General features: G+C 43.6%; 1 protein-coding gene across 3 annotated transcripts in view; it reads right to left on the bottom strand.

The window, feature by feature from the left end:
- Nucleotides 1–16,193, bottom strand: part of LOC136829553 (transmembrane protein 42) — a 271,989-nt gene that overhangs the window by 206,551 nt on the left and 49,245 nt on the right. The gene's annotated exons all lie outside the window — the stretch shown is intronic.

Below are 16,193 nucleotides of genomic sequence, written 5' to 3' on the forward strand. Positions count from 1 at the left end.
CATACTTACCTGGTAGTTATATATATAGCTTAAGTCCCTGACGCGCTAACAGAATTTCAAAACTTGTAGTGCAAGCTGGATCGCCGATGGGTAGTCAGGTGTACCACTAGTGCGCCCTCTACCCAGGTACCTGGAACCATTCCAACTGTTCCTCAGATCTTCCATGCCCCTAGTCTCTAGAGGGGAGGAGGGTGGGAATTTAATCATATATAACTACCAGGTAAGTATGTTCAAAAATTTATTTTATTATGAAAATATCATTTTTAAACATCTGACTTACCTGGTAGTTATATATATAGCTGATTGACACCTTTGGTGGAGGGTCAGAGACAGCCAACATCTTTGGAATTTTGCTTAAGGGTTAATAAACCAACTTAAGGTTCTTACCTGGTTTAAGGAAGCTGACTTCAATGAACTCCCCCTCATTATGTCTGCTTTCCTTAAGAGGTCCAGCGATCCACTCAGGGGGCTGAAGACCTCTAGGAGCTGCCAACCGGTATACCAACCTCTATGTGACAGACAACCTATAATACCCTTGTTCGGGCGCTGCCAAGGAACAAACTGATTACCTGACTAAAATCAATGATTGCGGAAGATTGCGTCCAATCTCCACAAACAACCATAAGATTACAACTATTCCAAGGCAAGAATCAAGGGCATCGAATTATGGGATTGCAGGGGTAGTCCCTTCTCCCACTACTGAGTTAGCTGCTATAAACGGTCCCAGTGTATAGCAGTCAGTCAATCATAAAAAAGGATCGTTTGTACTTGCTTCAAGTAGTGTGAGGCAAACACTGACTTGCTTCTCCAGAAGGTAGAGTCCATGATACTTTGTAGGGACCTATTCTGTCTAAAGGCTACAGAGGTTGCAACCGCTCTGACCTCATGGGTTTTAACCTTTAGAAGCTTAAGGTCCGTCTTCATTACATTCTGAATGGGTATTGCTTCCCTTATCAACTGTCTAATGAAAAAGGATAACGACATTCTTTGACATTGGTAGAGAGGGCTTCTTAACTGAACACCAAAGCGCCTCTGACCTGCCTCGTAAATTCTTCGTCCTTTGCAGGTAAAATAAAACAGCTTCTCAGAGGCTCTTACCTGAGCACAGAGGACTCTCTCTAACCTCCTCACCTGAGCGATCTCTGCCAGATTCATAATCTCGAAGGACTTGGGCCATGGTTGTGAAGGCCGTTCATTCTTAGCTAAAACCCCAGTTGTAGAGAGCAGATAGCTTTGCCGTTCCTAAAACCGACGGTTTTATTGAAGGCATGTACTTCACTGACTCTTTTAGCTGTCGCCAAACAAACCAAAAATAGAGTCTTCATTGTGAGATCTTTAAATGAAATCTCTTGCAAAGGTTCGAACCTATCGGACATGAGGAACTTTAGGACCACGTCTAGGTTCCACGCTGGTGAGATCTGACTTTTCTCTTTGGTAGTCTCGAATGATCTGATAAGGTCTTGGAGATCCTTATTGGCAGACAAGTCCAAGTTTCTGTGTCTGAAGACCGCTGCCAACATGCTCCTGTATCCCTTAATAGTAGAGACTGAAAAGTTACGTCTCCTCTTAAGGTAAAGAAGAAAATCCGCTATCTGGGTCACAGAGGTACTGGAAGAGGACACGGAGTTGTTTTTACACCAACCTCTAAAAATATCCCACTTGGATTGGTATACCCTGATGGTAGATGACCTCCTAGCTCTTGCGATCGCTCTAGCTGCCTCCTTCGAAAATCCTCTAGCTCTTGCGAGTTTTTCGATAGTCTGAAGGCAGTTAGCTGTAGACCTTGGAGGTTTTGGTGATACCTTTCCAAGTGGGGTTGTTTGAGTAGATCTGGCCTTAGGGGCAGACTTCTCGGCGTGTCCACCATCCATTCCAGCACCTCTGTGAACCATTCTCTTGTTGGCCAAAGGGGACCACTAGAGTCATCCTGGTGCTCTCGTGGACACAAACTTCTGAATGACTCTGTGTTATGATCTTGAAGGGGGAAATGCGTAAACGTCCAGGTTGGACCAATTTAAAAGGAACGCATCTATGTGCATTGCCTCGGGGTCTGGCACAGGAGAGCAGTAAGTCTCCATCCTCTTCGTTTGAGCTGTGGCGAAGAGGTCTATGCATGGACGACCCCAAATCCGCCACAATTCTCTGCAGACATCTTGGTGAAGAGTCCATTCTGTTGCCAGGACTTGACCTTTCCTGCTCAGACTGTCTGCCCTCACATTTCTTTCCCCTGAATGAAACGTGTCAACAATGTCACATTTTCTCTCTTTGCCCAGATAAGGAGTTGCCTCGACGTTTCGTACAGTGACCTGGAGTGGGTTCCTCCTTGTTTGTTGATGTAGGCCAACGCCGTCGTGTTGTCGGAGTTGACCTGTACCGACCTTGTCTTGGACTGAGTGTTGTAACTCTTTGAGGGCTAAAAATATTGCAGTCAGCTCCTTTTGATTTATGTGGAGCTTCTCTTGCTCTCTGGTCCAGAATCCTGATACTTCCAACTTTCCCAATGTTGCTCCCCACCCGAGTCCGACGCGTGGAGAACAACACTAGGTCTGGGTTCTTCTGTTTTAATGAAAGGCCCTCCTGAAGCTTGACTGGGTCGTTCCACCACTGAAGGCACTGTTTCATCGCCTCTGAAATGGGGATACACTCTTTCTCTAGCCCGTCTTCTCTGCTCCAATACCGATTGAGGTGGAATTGGAGTGGGCGAAGGTTTAGTCTTCCTAAGGAAACAAACTGTTCTAGCGAGGAAAGGGTCCCTAGCAGGCTCATCCATTCCCTCGCCGAGCACATCCGTTTCCCCAGAAAGTCCTTTAATTTTACTAAGGTCTGTTCCATCCTTGATGGTGACGGAAAAACCCGAAAATCCTGAGACTGAATCCTCATCCCTAGATACAGGATCTCTTGAGATGGGGTCAGATGTGACTTCTGCCTGTTTACCAGAAGTCCTAGTTCCTCTGATAAACAGATTGTCGTTTGAAGATCCTCCAGACAGCGATTGAAGGAAGGAGCTCTGAGAAGCCAGTCGTCCAGATACAGAGAGGCCCTGATGCCTCTCGTGTGTGCAGCATTCCCTACATTCGACATCAGTCTGGTGAATATTTGGGGCGCCGTGTTTAGGCCGAAGCAAAGAGCCCGAAACTGGAATACCTGTTCCTGAAGACGAATCTCAGGTATTTCTTGAAGCCGGGTGGATAGGAATGTGGAGATATGCGTCCTGAAGGTCCAAGGAAACCATCCAGTCGTGTTGTCTGACTGCTGCTAACACTGATTTTGTTGTTTCCATGGTAAACTTCGTCTTTTGTACAAAGGCGTTGAGGGCACTCACATCCAGTACTGGTCTCCAACCCCCCGAGCTCTTGGGAACCAGGAAAAGGCGGTTGTAGAATCCTGGCGAATCCAGATTTTGTATTTTCTCTATTGCGTTTTTCTGCAATAATAACGAAACTTGCTGTTGAATCGCCTGTGCCTTGGACTCGTCTCTGTATCTGGGAGACAGATCTATTGGTTTGTCTGCCAACGGGGGCTTTCTTAGGAAAGGGATTTTGTATCCATCCTTGAGTAGTTGAATGGACCAAGGATCCGCTCCTCTTTTCTCCCATACCTGCCAGAAGTTTAACAGCCTGGCACCTACCGCTGCCTGAAGGGGGAGAACGTCAAGTCCTGTTTCTTCCCTGTCTAGAGGCACTCCTTGCTGCAGATCTTCTACCCGCCCTCGAGGAACCTCTACCTGAGGGCCGACCACGAAAGGGCTGAGATCCCTGAAACACAGAAGCCTCAGCCTTACTCTTTTTAGTCATGAAAGTCGTTGGTAAGACTTTCTTTGCTTGCTGTCTTCGATATAAGATCTTGTGTGGTTTTCTGAGCTAAGGAGGTAGAAATCTCTTTAACCAAGCCTTGAGGAAGAGGTGAGAGGAAAAAGGGGCGTAAATTAATTCCGCTTTTTGACTGGATGTGACCCTATTAGCTAGGAAAGAGCAAAGATGGGTCCTTTTCTTCAAGATTCCTGCTGAGAAAAGCGCCGCTAATTCGCTGGCACCGTCTCTGATTCCTTTATCCATACACGACATAAGATGTACAAATTCTTCTTTGTCAGTCGTGCTGAATAATCCCATCTTTCTTCCTAACGCTCCCAGGGTCCAGTCCAGAAAGTTAAAGACCTCAAGGCCCTAAAAATTCCTTTGAGGAGGTGGTCCAACTCTGATGTTGACCAACAAAACTTCGTTCTCCCCATGGCCACTCGGCGAGATGAATCAACAAGATTCGAGAAGTCTCCTGGGAAGAGGCAGGTATTCCAAGGCCGAACGATTCTCCAGTTTGATACCAAACGCTCGATCTTGAAGCTAGTTTGGCTGGAGGAAAAGCAAAGGCTGTCTTTCCTTGTTCTTTCTTTGAAAGCATCCATTCATTCATCATTTTGAGAGCTCTCTTGGACGAGCGGGACAAAAACCATCTTCATAAAAGCTGACTCCTTAGGCGCCTTCCCAAGAGTAAATTCTGAAGGTGGGGAACGAGGAGCCGTCGAATAAAGTTTTCAGGAAAACCTCTCCGCAAAATAGTTTCATAAGTTTTTTGAAGTCTGATGAAAGTTGAAGGCCTTTACTATCTTCTTCTTCCGAAACTTGTTCGATCAGATCCACAGGAGACTGAGGATATCATCAATCTCTTCTTCTGATTGACCAAAAACCAAAGAAGCGACTTCTTTCAAAATATCACCTTGACGCCGGCGTCCTGGTGTCCAGTCTCGTGACGCCTGGTGTCTTCGCGGCGCCATTTTCCTGGCGTCCAGATTCTTGAATGTCTTGGCGTCCCTGGCGACACCAAGATCTTGACGCCTGGCGTCCTGGCGTCCATCCTCTTGAGCTACTCGGGCGTCCTGGCGTCCAGACTTCTGACAATCATTGTTCCGTCCAACCTTAACGTCGCTTGAGAACTGCCCCTGTCGCGACATCTGTCAAAAAGCTTTCAGGCTGACGTAAAATGATTGAGGTTTCTTGAATAGGCTGAAACATTTTTCACGTTAATCTCGAATGTCCCGCCGCACTCAAGTTGAATGAGAATTGGCGCCTGTTTCCTGACATCGGTCAAAAAGTTTCTCAGGGCGACGTGACAAATTGGACAAAAGTCTGCATCCGTCTTACTGCAGGCTGAAAGACTTGCATCAGGAAGAGAGTTTCAGTTGCATGTCCTGAATTAGACTGATCTGCGGAGCTTTGTTGCTGGGGATCCCAGGGAGCACGCCCATATCAACTACTAATTCATTTTCATCGATGAGATGTTGGAAATGAAGTTTTTGTCACGATCTTATTTCTAGTAAGAAAAAATTAGTAGCCGCCCGTCGACAACATCGTCTGCTTTTCACTGAAACAATTGTCCGAACTAAGAGGAAGAACGCTGGACTGCTCAGTGATACATCCCGGAGTAGGGTCGTTTCAAATTCTAGAACGGTTACTTTCTGGGAAGTTTCCTGATGAGGGTCTCGACCTGGTCAATGGGATCCCAGTCCCTTCTAGTAACAGCGTCCAACGAAGAGGATGAAAACACTTTAACCTCGCCTTTCCTATGGCGAGGGTGAGCGTCCTGGGAAGCGTCAACAGGTGACGCTCAGGGGACGACTGCTCGATAGCTAAAGCCTTCTCGCCTCCCTTCGGTCTGTCGACATTCCTTCTCACAGGGGTTGGTGAGCTTGGAAGAGGTCTAGGACTAGGAGCACATCAGGACCGAGCAACCGCACCCTCCACAACACTTGCACTCTTATTTTTCTCATTAACACTTGGGTGGATTTTTGGATCTCTTACATTCGACCATAATTATGTTTCCCTGTCTTCTTGCAGAGGGATTTTACCTTTTGTCCCAGGGTTTGAATGGCAGTCATCATGTTTTAAGGTTGGGTCCTTATCAGTTTCAGTGGGGTTCTGGGACTACCACTACTGGGGAATGAATAATAGGATTGATTATGAAGGGAGAAGAATTAAATTCCCTGACTATCTCTAGAAGAGCGAGAGTGTTACTGGCTCTCTTGGCTATCCCTTCAAGCTTAGAAACAGAGAGGTAGTAATCCATCCACTTCTTTCTGATAAACCAAAACATTCATCACATCTGATCCTATAATTTCAATTTTCCTTGCATTTTACACAAATAACTTGATGGGGATCCAAGTTCACTTTCAATAAGCCGGGTTTACATCCCACACACACATTCTCACACTCGATGAAGAGTCAGACATCTTGGAAAGTGAAAAATCCAAAAGAAAAATCCAAAAACGAGCAAAGGTCAAAATCAACAATTCTAACAAAAAAATCCAAAAAATCCAAAAACTTTTTTTAAAGCCAAAGGTATGTTTCATTTCTGTGATTGCATTTTTAAACGAGCAAAACACATGTAAATAATTTTAGGGAAGATCTGAGGAATAGTTGGAATGGTTCCAATTACCTGGGTATTTTGCGCACTTGGTGGTTACACCTGACTACCCATCGGCGATTGCCGAGAGTTTTGAAATTCTGCCATGTCGTCAGGGACTTAAGCTATATATATAACTACCAGGTAAGTCAGATGTTTAAAATTTTTTTTTGAATTCAAGTTCATTTTTTTTGCTATTACCTTTCCATAGATATGTATTTTTCTCCAATTTGCAATAGTCAATTTTAGCCCGGTCTCAGATGTTACTAAACTTTGAGCAAGGTTGTTAGGGTTAAGGTCGCAGGAACTCCCCGTTTACAACATCTGTCAAAAAAGCTTCCTCAGGCTGACGTTAAATGATTGAGGTTTCTTGAAAATATAACATTTTCATCGAAATTATTTCACCCTGAAGTCACTAGAGCTGGCATGTTCAACATCGGTCAAAAGTTTCCTCAGGCGACGTACAGCCATCGGTGGACAAACGTCTGCATCCGTCTTATCTGAGGCTGAAAGACTTGCATCAGGAAGAGCAGAATTTCATTGCATGTCCTGAATTAGTTTTTTTGATGAAAAACTCAATAAAAATGGGGAGCCGCAATATCAACTTTCAATTATTTTTTCATCATTTTCGACGATTTTTGGTTTATGACGATTTTTATTTCGTCATCAGCCAGGCAAAAACGGAACCCCGTCAATAAACTGGGGACTGCTTTTCACTGGAGAGCAATTGTCCGAATAAGAGGGCCCAACATGGGCATTCCAGTTTGCCTTTCCCAGAGTTCAGATTGAGTGTCAAATGAGGCGCCATACCGTAAAGGACCTCAGTTTTGTTAGGTCAGGAAAAAGTACAATTTACTTTCAAAAATCCCTTTGTTCCAGACAGCGTCCTACAAAAAGGATGAAAACCTTTAACCTTAGGAAGACTCACTGGTTGGGGGTGAGGAATCTGAAGTGAGTCTCTTGAACCGACTGGAGTTCTGCACACCTGGGCTTAAATTCCTTCAGTCTGTCCAGATTCCTTCTCACAGGGGTTGGTGAGCTTGGAAGATCTAACTAGGAGCACGACAGGAACAACAAGATCAAATGTCCCTCCACAACACTGGACACTTTTATTTTTCTCATTAGCAAATGTAACTCATATGTTTCAGATCTCTGACATTCGAATCATAAATCAGAGGCAGGAAGGGAAACCTATAGGGTTCCGTTTTGTCCAAGGGTTTGAATGGCCTTCATGTCCTTGAGGGTTGGTTCTAGAATCAGTATCAGTGAATTCTGGGACTTCTATGACTGGGGAATGAATAATAGAATTGATATGAGGAGAATCTTCAATTCCCTGACTATCTCTAGAAGAGCGATGATTTACTAACCAGCAAGTATTCTTCTGATCCTATCCCTCTTCATCCTTAGAAACATAAGTAGGAGTAATCCAAGAACTCTCTTTCTGATAAACCAAAACATTCATCACATCTATCCTTTAAACCAACCCTCTGCATTTTACACAAATAGATGGGGATCCAACGCGGCCTTAGGAAGCCAGGTTTTACAAACACACACACATTCTTACACACTCGAAGCAGAGTCAGACATCTTGGAAAGTGAAAAAAATCCAGTGTGGAAAAATCCAGGAAGACAAGCAAAGGTCAAAATCAACAATATCCTAACAAATCCAGAAAATCCAAATCAAATCCAAAAACGAGATGGACCAAAGCCAAAGATACTTCACCAAAACTCTGTGAAAATCACGGGCCAAACGAGCAAAATTCTTAACCAGCTGCCAAATGCAACCTTCAATCACTTCACAAGCCAGGAAAAGATCTGAGGAACAGTTGAATGGTTCAAGGTACCTGGGTAGAGGCAGTATTAGTGGTACACCTGACTACCCATCCAGGTTAGGAATGTTTTGAGCCTTTTCAGAAAGTACCAGGGACTTAAGCTAGGACAAACTACCAGGTAAGTCAGATGTTTAAAAATTAATTTTATTATGAAAATATCATTTTCATATATGTAACTTACCAGGTAATTACAGAAGTGAATCCCACACTGAATGGGGATGGGATACATGGACATATTCTATTCCAAAACATTAATGCATGGTAATGACTTTGAAATAGAAAATTTGCTAGCACTGAAACAATGCTTGTCATTTCCCTACCTGGTAAGAGAGCTACTGCAGGTGAATACTGCCTCTGATTGGTGCTCATCTTAACCTGTAGTGGAGTGGCGGCTGAGTCGTGGGTCACTCTACTTACGTGAGAATCTTGCAGCAGAGGATATGCCTGATCGCTGGCAAAGCATACACAAGTGCCCTTGCCCGGGGCACAGTACAAATATAAAAAAACAACCAGACAAAGCTGTCACCTACACTGAAAACAACACAGGTACATTGTAACCACAGCTCCCAAAAACTCCAAACCTTACTTCAAGGTGGAGAGATAGTGGGAGAAAAAGAGAATTCCATGACTTCCTCCCAAATGACTGCCACATGCCAGCCATTGATAATGGCCCCAATTACTGCAAAGACAAACACTGTTTCAACTTCTTTCAAATCGTGAGACACGAAAATTGATTAAATAACTTCCAGTAAGTTGATTGTTGAATGGAAGTGAAGGATATCTTGTGCCTGAAAGCAAAAGGTAGAGACTGCCCTGAGGAGCCAGCTTTCACTTTAAAAGTAGGCAAAATGTCCTCTGAATCTGAGAGTGCAGAACTTCTTTCAATGCCTCAGAAAATGTATCTTAGTCAGAGAGCATGACACACAGATGTTAAACGATGGCCCTCTGATCTTCTTGGTCCTGCTCAGGTAATGCCTGCCTCAGCCCTAACAGGACAGAGAACTCTCCTTCTTCCTCACAGCCAAGGATATCCATTAAGTTCAATGGAGGCAAAGAATGGGGCCAGAGCTTGGATGGGTCCTCAGTGTCTTAGCTAAAAATCCAAAGGAAAAGGAGCAAACTGCATCTCCTTGAAAACTCAAATCTTTATCGATGGCTTGGATCTCACTAATATTTTCCCAACCAGGAATGAGAGTCTTCAGGTAACTTTCTATCAGAAGAGGAATGTATAGGTTCAGAAGAGGGACCTGTCAAGTTCAACACTAAACAGGAGGTTCCAAAAAAATGGATCTTCCTTCCTTTGTTGGACCTATCAAAGGACTACTGAAGAGGTCATAAAGATCTTGGTTCACAAAAGATCCAGGGCCCTGTTTTAAACACTCATCCTGAAGTTTAGTCTGGAAGGCTAAAGATTGACGCCTTGAGTTGCAGCCCCTGCAGTTGATGAAAACCCTTTGCTCTGACAAGTCTTCTGGACAGTCTGAAGCCTGTCAAGACAAAAAGGACAACTGTTGGTGGTACCTCTTCATCAATGAGGTTGTCTGAGTAGACACAGTTTTTGTGGGGGAAGGAGTCTCAGAAAGAAGATTCCACAAACGTCAAGCATTAGCCCTGGAACCATTCTTTCATCATAGAACAGGGCTAAAGAAGGACATGGAACGTATGGAAGCATGACCTCAAAAACTTGTTCAGCACTTCCCCGACCATGTTGAAGGGTGGAATGGCATAGAGGTCCAAGCTGGACCAATCTTGTAGCATGGCGTATGTTGCCCATGCTAGAGGGTCTGGGGCCGGAGAACAAAAGAGAGGAGGGCAATGGTTCCTTGAGGTGGCAAACAGGTCCAATGTTGGCCTGCCCCAAGGTTTCCACAGATTCCAACAAACCAGGTGATCCAAAACTCAACAAAATCGGAAGGACCTGCAAAATGTTGACAGTTCAGTTAGTCCGCCAGAACATTTAGTTTGCCCTGAATAAATCGAATGACTACAATCACTCGATTTGACCCACAGTAGTAGAAGGTCTCTTGATGTTTGTAAACAAAATGAGTGTTTGTCGCCTAACACCGAATGTACATTAGGCTTGTTGGTATTGTCTTCTTCCCACGACAGTGTTTAAAACTACTAATAGCCCACTCACCACTGAAGTCCTGTTTGAAAAAGAAGTGCAGGCTCTCTGATGATGTAATTTTTGTTCTTCCAGCAACCATGTCCTGGAAACTTCTTTCTCAAGAATCATGGATTCCAACCCAGATCTGATAAGCAGAAGAGAATGGAAGACTAGTTCTGAACTCAGAGGAGAAGGACTTTCCTTGAAAGTCTTCGTTGGACAGCCACCACTGAAGGGGCATTGATCTCCGACTGTTTAGCTTTGGACACGTAAGGTGTCCAGCTGGTCCACCATTAGTCCATTTTTGAAAACAAAGAATGCAAAAAGTGCTGAGTGTTGAAGTTTGCCTAACTTTGACAAACAGAGGCCTCCACTGGATGACAGAATCCCAAATTGAGAAATTCATCCACTAGTTTGAGCAAGATGAAAAAAGCTTGCTGGACTGATAGCGTATCTGAGGCCATGATTTTGCAAACAGAAAAGTTTGCAAAGTTGACTTGATGAAAAAGTCCCCAAAGCAGGGATCTCGTGGGTGACGGGCCAACTGAGACTTTATGGCCATGATAATGGTTTGAATGAGGTTCAAGAAAAGTTCAAGTGTTTTGTACAGTGTTTCCCTTGATGGGGAGCAAAGAGGCCAGTCATCCAGGTATAGACTGATGTTTATGCCTATTAAATGAAAGCCAATTTTAGTGGACACTGAGAATGCCATTGAGGCCAAAGCAAAAAATTTTTAATTGTGATGAGAAGATTTAGCTTTGGAAGAAAATGCAAAAGAGGACCTGAGATTACAAAAGAAGAGAAGAAATTTGGATGCTGACCATAAACCCCTGAAAGATAGGCTAACATTAGATACTATCTAGAGTCAAATGGATGGGGATGTCAAAATCAAGCATCCTGCATATCCAGGTTATCATCCAAACCCCCTGAGTGAATGAAACATGAAAGTGACTGAAAAATAAGTTAATTGCCATCTTGAAATCAAATGTCTTCCGGCCTGAATAGACTGAGGCAAATCTTCATCAGAGGACTGGTTTCCAACCTCTGATGATTTGGGGACCACAAACATCAAGTCAAGGAATACCCTCTGAGATGATGTTTGCCACTTCAACACTCTCTTTATGAGAGAAGACCTCCTCAAAACCACCCCCGACTGAGCCTCTTGAGTTGGCTCAATACAATGGAAGTTGACAAAGGGGGCTTAAATGAACAGAATTTTGCCACCCAGAACCTTGACAATCCACTGTTCCCATGGACCAGCTGATCATTGCAACTTCTCCCAAAAGTTATAAGGAGATGAAAAGCCCCCTCTGATAATGAAACCAGCCCTAACATCCCAATGAATTTTGGAAGGAACATTTTATCATCAGAAGATGGAGGAGAATGATAAATAAAGCATGAGCCGAAACTTTCAAGAGGACCCTTAAAATGCAGGCTGATGAAAAACTTTGGCCTGATGGGGTACCTCTTTAGGGACTTCTGCCAAAACCGGTTTTGATGCCCCAAGCAAAGATGACCCTGAGCTGAACCCCAACAAGCTGCCTGACGAAATACCTGATGTTGAGGAAATTGTTTCTGTGGCCAAAGTCCATGGGCTTGGATACCCAAGTTCTCATGATAACATGAAACGTAGAGAGCTGGTGGCAGAACACAACACTGAGCAGACAACAGAGTCTGAACTCCAGGAACTTCTGTAGGAAATAGCAGATGATTTTGGCTGAGAAGAGGAAGTGTCTTGAAGAGGGAGGAAAATGGGAAGATGACTAAGGAAGGCACTAAAGAAAAAGACTGCTGAAGAAAAGAGGCCGATGAAAAATTCAGCAGAGAATGTGGGAGCAGGAGATGAAGCATCACAGATAATGACAAGTACTGAGGAAGGAAGGAAAGGTGGGAGACAGAGGAATAGCACATGAAAAAAGCTACCGAGAAGAGGAAAAACCAAGAATTGCAGAAAAGGAAAAACGGAAGATGCGGAAGCAAGAAAGACCGGTAGCAGGTTTTTTCTAGACAGAAGAGACTGAAAAGGAGCATCGGAGAATGTGCCAAAAAATAAAGGAAGATAACTCCAGAAGAAGCAATTTAGACTGTATGGAAGAAGGTTCACCAACCAGTGATGCCTCTCGATAATCCTGAAACATATCCACAGAATCCTGATCACTATCAATGTCACATGGGCCCTCGTTGGACGAATCGGTTAAAAACTTTTTTTAGCACTTTATAAATGACCTAGAGATACAGTAGCCAATGAAGAATTTATTCATGAATTTATTTCAATGAAAGGTGTCATAAATAAGTACACATCTGATTACTACAAGCAGTACATTTCATTTTGTGTTTAATCCAATTGGTTCTTAGCCATGTAAAATAAGTGCTAATCTTCACCAGAATGAATCTCCCAATCAGCTCAGTGGTCTGGGCTGTTCTGTTCACTGTTCATGAGTGTCACATACTGGGCCAATGTTACAGAAACCATTTAAAAAAAACCTTTTAATAAGTTTATAAATGACCCAAAAATGCTTGTATATTCAAGGATTTTGTGGTCCCATTATTACTACTTTTAACAGTAAATGATGTTTCACATTTCATTTTCTGTTTAATCCATAGAGGACTGTAGAAAAACACAGAAAGAATGAAGTTCCTGAAACAGTCAGAAGTGAATTAGGAGTTAGAGCAGAAGGATTCATATCATCAAACTGAAACATATGATTGAGACTTTGAGCCAGACCGGTTGTGAAAAAAAGTTTTTAACTTTGATTATAACCAAAAAATAAAATGCTTGTAACCTGAAGATTGGAACCCGTTGGAGATTAGCCTACTCTCAAACCATTTCTACATTTGATTTTGTGTTTATTCCACAGGTTTATTCTTTCCTTTATCACATCTAGAAAGTCCTGGATTCTAACATTATCAACATTAAATTTATCAACACTAACAAAATTTAAGTGTAGCAGTGCCTGTGTATTAGTGGCCAGAGCACCTACCCACATAGACTTTGTGTTCTTCAAATTACCCTGCACCCATTAGGGCTGGTTTGGAACAGGCAGGGGAGCTGAAAAGTCCAAGGATCAGACATCCTAACACTACTACTATCTTTATCTGAGAAATGTTGAAAAGACTAGCTATTAAATTTTATACTACTTACAATCCTATTAAGGATTGACTACCTGTGAACTAGTTTTATCAACTGATCTTAAGAACATGGGATACTTGAGGCAATGTGAATTTGAAAACGTTTACAGTGATTACTGTATGAAAATTTGGTCATGATTATTTCCATCTCATGCCTTCCAATCATGAACATTCACCACAATAATTGATACATGAGAATTTAACCTTCCTTAGAGTACCTAACAAAATGATATTTTAATGATAAAATAAAGTTTGTTCATACTTACCTGGCAGATATATATATAGCTGTATTTCTCCGAAATCCGACAGAATTTCAAAACTCATGGCACACGCAGTGTGGCCAGGTGGTTAGTACTCATTCCCGCCGCTGGGAGGCGGGAATCGGGAACCATTCCCATTTTCTATTCAGATTTTCTAGTGCCACTGTCTCAAGAGGGGAGGCGGGTGGGCACTATAATTATATATATCTGCCAGGTAAGTATGAACAAACTTTATTTTATCATTAAAATATCATTTTGTTCATGACACTTACCTGCCAGATATATATATAGCTGAATCCCACCATTGGAGGTGGGAAGAGACAGAATAGGATTTAGGAAACAAATAAATGTAGGCGATTGACGCCTTGGTTCCTTACCTGTTAGCATAGCTGACTTCGAGGTTACTGTCACCCAAGCCTGCTTCTGCTTTACCAGAGTCTCCAGCAAGGTAGGGACCTATAAAGCTGGTGAGATCTAGATGACCTGTCCACGGGGCGTGACCACAATGGGACTAGATCATGTTACCATACTGAGAGGGAAAAAGGAGCAACGACCAACCACCTGACCGCCTATCTAAGCCAAAGAACCTAACATAGGCTAAAAATTGGGATGTCCACATCAATGGCCACCCAACAACCAGAAAATACAACAACAAGATTAAAAATACCACCTAACCCCTAAAGGATAGGATGAGTATTGCCCTCTTCTCCCAACATTGTGTCTGCGGAAACGTATGGTCCCAGCGAAGAGCAGTCTTCAAATGTTGACTTCACATCCCAAAGTAATGCGAAGCAAACACTGAATTACTTCTCAGAAGGTGGCACCAGAATATCATTAAGAGACATATTCTTCTGGAAAGCCACCGGTCGCGATAGCTCTAACTTCATGAGCTTTTTGACTTTCAGAAGTCTCATGTCACCTTCTTGGCAGGAGGAATGAGCCTCTTTAATAGTACTTCTTAAAAAGAATGCTAAGCATTCTTGGACATGGGAAGATCAGGTCTTCTTCACCGAACACCACAGATTGTCCGATGAGCCTCTAGTATTCTTTCGTCTTGGCTAAGTAGAACTTGAGAGCCCTGACAGGACACAAGACTCTCTCTGATTCTTGTCCAAGAATTTCCGTCAAACCTTTGATTTCAAAAGTCTTGGGCCAAGGGTTTGAAGGATTTTCATTTTTGGCTAAGAACAAAGGATTTAGGAGCAAACAGCATTAGGACCCCTAAAGCCAATATGTTTGCTAATAGCCTGAACTTCACTAACCCTCTTAGCTGTCGCCAGAGCAGTTAGGAAAACAGCCTTTCTAGTCACGTTTTGAGAGAAGCAGAAGACAGAGGTTCAAAATTACTAGACATAAGAAACTTCAGGACAACATCCAGATTCCAAGAAGGTGTCCTGGGTTGAGGAACCTTAACAGTCTCAAAGGATCTCAAGAGATCGTGAAGATCCTTGTTGTCGCACCCTCTAAGTCTCAGGCCTCTGTGTCTAAAAACTGCCGACAACATACTTTATAGCCTTTAATAGTAGAGACTGCCAGTTTTTCTTTCCCTGCCTAAGATGCAAAAGGAAGTCTGCTATTTGTGGTACAGAGGTCGTGGTCGAGAAAATCCTTTGCTCCTGCACCATCTCCTAAAAACAGGCCCACTTGTACTGATAGACCGCATTAGAAGAAGGTCTCCTGGCACTGGCGATAGCCTTTGCCACAGATCTCGAAAACCCCTTGCTCTTGCCAACTTTGAGATAGTCTGAATGCAGTTAGACTCAGAGCGGGAGGTTTTTGTGGAACCTTTTGAAATGGGGCTGCCTGAGAAGATCCACCCTCAGGGGAGTGTCCTTGGAAAGTCCACAAGGAAGGACATGGGTCTCTGTGAACCAATCCGCTGCTGGCCAAAAGGGGGCTATTAAAGTCATCCTTGTTCCTTCCGACGCTGCAAACTTTTCTGATCACTTCTCCCAGGATCTTGAAGGGAGGAAAAGCGTAAAGATCTAGGCCTTTCCAGTCCCAGAGGAGGGCATCTACTGCTAAGGCTCCTGGGTCTAGGACAGGAGAGCAATAAAGAGGAAGTCTCTTTGTTCTGGACGTCGCAAAGAGGTCCACTAGAGGACGTCCCCAAACCTCCACAGATCTAAACATACCTCCTCGTGAAGGGTCCACTCGGTCGGTAGAAGCTGATGCTGCCGACTGAGAAGGTCCGCTCGGATATTCTCCACTCCCGCAATGAACCTTGTGAGAATAGTGACCCCCGAGCATGAGTCCAAAGCAGGATCTCCTTTGCCAGGTGAACAGGGAACGGGATCGAGTACCCCCTGTTTCTTGAGGTAAGCTAGAGCTGTGGTGTTGTCCGAATTCACCTGAACAACCCGGCCTGACACTTGGGCTCCTCAAGAATTGAAGGGCCAGATGGATAGCACCCAATTCTTTGAGATTTATGTGCCAGGACACCTGTTCCCCTCTCCAGGTGCCTGACACTTC

This window comes from Macrobrachium rosenbergii, chromosome 44 (assembly GCF_040412425.1).
Source record: "Macrobrachium rosenbergii isolate ZJJX-2024 chromosome 44, ASM4041242v1, whole genome shotgun sequence".
Lineage (NCBI taxonomy): Eukaryota > Metazoa > Arthropoda > Malacostraca > Decapoda > Palaemonidae > Macrobrachium > Macrobrachium rosenbergii.